Genomic DNA, 4,496 nt, shown 5'->3' on the forward strand with positions numbered 1-4,496 from the left:
AAGTCTTTCGAAAATGTGGAATAAAGGAATTCGCTCGGCTGGGATTCGAACTCGTGACCTTAAGGTGTTTTACGTGCGCAGAAGTATTGAATCTTTTTTGTTATTTACCAATTCGTCTCTGATCTTCGATTTACCCGTTTTTTGTTTGTTCGGACTTCGTTTTAAGTGTTTTTCATTGCATTGGGTTCGTAATAGAGTCTAGACTCTAATTTTATATAAAATTATAAAAATAATGAATATATGCATGATATAGATAGAGAGAGCCTAGGCTTTTGCGTTTTTGGTAGAGAGAGAAAATGTTGAGAGAAAATATGCTATTGTCATATAATTTTAATTGTGTAAGAGAGGGAATTAACAAATTTTGAAATTTGAGGTTTTTTTATTTCAAAATTTTTTAAATGACATAAAAAATTTGTTGATAATTAACTACGATTAAAATTTGTCAAGAAAAATTAAATTGTGTCAATAAAAAATTTTCAACAACACAATTGTACCTCACCCCATCTTTTTTATTTTCCGACACAATATCTTGATTAGTGGTGTCATTAAAACCCATTTTTCTAGTAGCCTGAGAGAAGAGAAATCGGAGCGGTCAAGATTCTTCGACGGCAGTTTCTTAGATTGGTGGGTTCGACGACAATCCCTTAGACAATGTTTGCTTGTTCGACGGTGTTTGCTTGTTCGACGGGTTTTTTTGTTCAACTGTGTGAGATTAGTGGGTTTGACGACAGTCTCTTAGATTTGGAAATGCATTACGTTGTTTCCCATTTTTTGGTAGGAAGAGAGAGAAAATGTTGAGTAAATTGTAAAACTCTTTTCGAATGTCGTGCGAAGAGGGAATTGGAAAATTTTGAATTTTTTGTTTTTTATTTCAAAATTTATTTAATGACACAAAAAATTTATCGTTAATTAACGACACTTTAAAAATGTCAAGAAAAATTAAATTGTGACAATAGAATTGTGTCAAGAAATAGTGTGTCACTTTTATTTTCAACGACACATTTTACTCCAACTCTACCCTTTTTTATTTTTAACGACACAATGTTTTGATTTGTAGTGTCGTTAAAATCCAAATTTCTATTAGTGTTTGAATACATAATCTAGTGCTTAAGTAATTTGCAAGAAATGCAATTTCGGAGTTAGAAACAACTAAGCAACTTGCAACTAAAATGTGATAATTCAAGTGCTAATGGTCAGACACAAGTAGATCAACTCAAAAGAGAAGTGATTAAGCTCAAAATGCAGAATCAAGAGCTCTAAACACAACTGATGGCAATCATGGAGCAGAATGTGATAATAAGGGAATAAAGTGAGATGTTGATTGGTTTGGTTGAAGAACTCGCCGTAAGGTGCGACACGTAATTCACATCCTTAAGTAGATATCAGCACCTTCTATTTTGTAGCACAATTCCAGTACCACAAGTTTCACAAAACATGGTAAGACCCCTTATGTGATTTGATCTTGCAGTCCGTGAGACAAGTAATTGTTTGTAACGCCCCGAAGTTCGAGGTAAAATTTTAGCATTTTAAGTGAATTGTTCGGAAATTTGAGTTTTGGTAAAACGATAAAATAATAATATAATATTGATTAGATTATTATCATCGGGAATTATTATTACAATTTTTAATGTTAATATTTTCTTTTTATTTATTTAAAATAAATATTAATATTCTTATTTAATATTATTATAATTAATTGATATTAATATTCTATTATAAATTTATATTAATTTTATTCAATATATATATATATATATCATTATTTATTTTTATTATATTTAATATTATTATTATTATTATTATTATTATTTATTTTTATTACATATATATTTATTAATATTATTTATATATATATATATATATTTTTAAAAAAAAAAGAGAGAAAAAGAAACCCTACCGCGCGCCGCCCCCCCCCCCCCCCCCCCCCGTGAAATCTCTTCTCCTTCTTCTTCTTCATTCCTTCTCCTCCCGACAACCGCCGCGTCTCTCCGTTTTTCTCTTCCGCCTTCGTCTCCGCCACCATCACCCATCCTCTCCGTCTCCGTCCTCTGTCCCTATCTCCATCTCCGTCGGCGTGTGTAGCTTCACCGATCGTCGTCCGCCGCGGCTCCCCATCCATTTCCGACTCCTTCTCGGCCTCACACAACAGCAGATCTGCCGCCGCTCGTCGCCGCTCCACGAAACAGCCAGCTGCGTTCCTCGTGCGTCGTTCGCGAATCGCCGCCGCCATCGCTCGCCGGGGGAAAATCGATCACCGTGGCTGCCGTTTTCATCCAACCCGACCCGAGGACCCGCATTTAACCTGAGACCCGCTTCCAGTCCGAGCCACACACAAATCCGGGTGAGCCGAGCTGAGTAAGCCGAGCCGAGTGAGTCGAGCCACGATCCGAGCCGCGAGCCGAGTGAGTCGAGCCGCGAGCCGAGCCGCGAGCCGAGTTGAGCCGAGCCACAAGCCGAGCTGTGAGCCAAGGCCAAGCCGAGCCGAGCCGAGGCCAAACCGAGCCGAACGCCTTCAAGCCGAGCCGAGCTCCTTGTTTCACCAAGCCACCTAAGCCTTCCTTCCTCCGCTCCGGGTCACGGTGAGTCTTCGGTAAGGATTGTTTTCGATGAATTCCCTAATGTTGCTACATCCTATTAGAGTTTGAATATTGGAATAAGATATGGCCCTACTTTTCTCCCTTGAAGGTAGTACAGAGTTGACGCTTGAGTTCTCGGGTCTCGCGGTAGGCTTGTTTGGAGGTAGTTTTCCTTTCCTTGGGTAAGTCAACGGATGTCGCTTCTGACCTTTTTAAAACGACTTCTACTAAAGTCATCAACTAAAACCTTCGTGTTTCGTTTAGGTGGATCTGTTGAGCGTGGATTCGATCGAGGGGCATAACCGAGTATCAGGTAAGGGTTTTCCTACTATTGGACCCCGAATCCAGGCTGAAAACGTAGTAATCCACAGGGGATTACACGTTAGTGACTGTACTGAATAAATGTATGCGTGTTGACTGTTAAGCACTGTTATTATATTTTGTCTGATGTAAAGATACTGTGACTGCTAGTTGTAGATTGAGATTTTATGTTAATGGACCTTGAAGTTACGGTTCAGTATGTAGTAAAGCATTGGTCTGGATGTTGATCATGGAGTTTGGACGGGGAAGGACAGTGAGTCCGGTTTTGGTTGGTTAGTGGATTGGGTCTAGGGTTTTCCCTAATGGTGTGCGAATTGGTGATGCGTATAGCAACTGAGGGCGTAGTTGTTTAAACCTATACTATCTGACTGACAAAGCCTATGGCGGAACCGTAATATGAATGCCGTTGGGGTATGACTGATGTAGACGGTTTAGTATGGACTGAGGGGTAACGGTTAGCTTCATCTATGGGGTAGTGTGCCTTACGGATAGGTGCATCTTTCGGGAGCACTAGACTGATAGGTGCATCCTTCGGGAGCACTAGACTGATGTGTGCATCCTTCGGGAGCACTAGACTGATACGTGCATCCTTCGGGAGCACCAGACTAATATGTGCATCCTTCGGGAGCACTAGACTGATAGGTGCATCCTTCGGGAGCACTAGACTGATAGGTGCATCCTTCGGGAGCACTAGACTGATGTGTGCATCCTTCGGGAGCACTAGACTGATACGTGCATCCTTCGGGAGCACCAGACTGATATGTGCATCCTTCGGGAGCACTAGACTGATAGGTGCATCCTTTGGGAGCACTAGACTGATACGTGCATCCTTCGGGAGCACCGGGATGCACAAGACTGATGTGTGTATCCTTCGGGAGCACTCGACTGATATGTGCATCCTTCGGGAGCACTCGACTGATATGTGCATCCTTCGGGAGCACTAAACTGATATGTGCGTTCTACGGAACCACTAGACTGTTATGTAGGGCACCCCCGAATAGGAAGTAAACTGTTGTCCCCTAACGGGCCCAGTAGTGGGTCCCTTACTGGGTATGTTTATACTCACCCTTTTCTCTTCTTTAACTTTTCAGGTAAGGGCACAGCGAGGGGCAGACCGACGAGAGGCAGGAAGGACGCGTGAAGGCCATATGGACGCGTCTGGTTTTCTTATCGCTTCCGCTATGTATTTTGTCAGAATATTTTGACTTGTGATTTTGAACTGGTGACTTGAGTTTTTATTTGTGACTTTTTGATTGATTTAAAATAGGGCCCGAAACTGTCTTTTTGTAAGGTTTCTAATGCTTTAATGAATCGTAACTGGTCCGTTTTAAATTTTATGTTGAATGGTCGAGTTTTGGTATTTGGTAGTGACCTCAGCTTAGTCCGGAAAGTTGGGTCGTTACAGTTGGTATCAGAGCCTAAGTTTTAGGTTCTGTAGACTGGCTTATAATGTGAGTCTGTGTTTTGTGTCCTTATGGCTGAAACGATCCTTGCCGCTCGTCAGGTACGCTCTCATGAAAGTATATGTATAACTCTACATGCATTACCTTACCTAAGTTAAACTGCAAATTCAATTACCATTTATGACTAAAGGGATCG

The 4,496-nt window shown here is 41.0% G+C and overlaps 1 long non-coding RNA gene across 1 annotated transcript; it reads left to right on the forward strand.

Annotated features, from left to right (window-relative positions):
* The first annotated feature begins 2,813 nt into the window (after window positions 1-2,813).
* Window positions 2,814-4,142, forward strand: LOC127143878 (uncharacterized). Its single transcript, XR_007815440.1, has 2 exons — window positions 2,814-2,889; window positions 3,989-4,142. It is a non-coding gene; the product is annotated as an uncharacterized LOC127143878 (long non-coding RNA).
* Window positions 4,143-4,496: the final 354 nt, after the last annotated feature.

The sequence above is a fragment of the Cucumis melo genome, chromosome 11, assembly GCF_025177605.1.
Source record: "Cucumis melo cultivar AY chromosome 11, USDA_Cmelo_AY_1.0, whole genome shotgun sequence".
NCBI classification, from domain to species: domain Eukaryota; kingdom Viridiplantae; phylum Streptophyta; class Magnoliopsida; order Cucurbitales; family Cucurbitaceae; genus Cucumis; species Cucumis melo.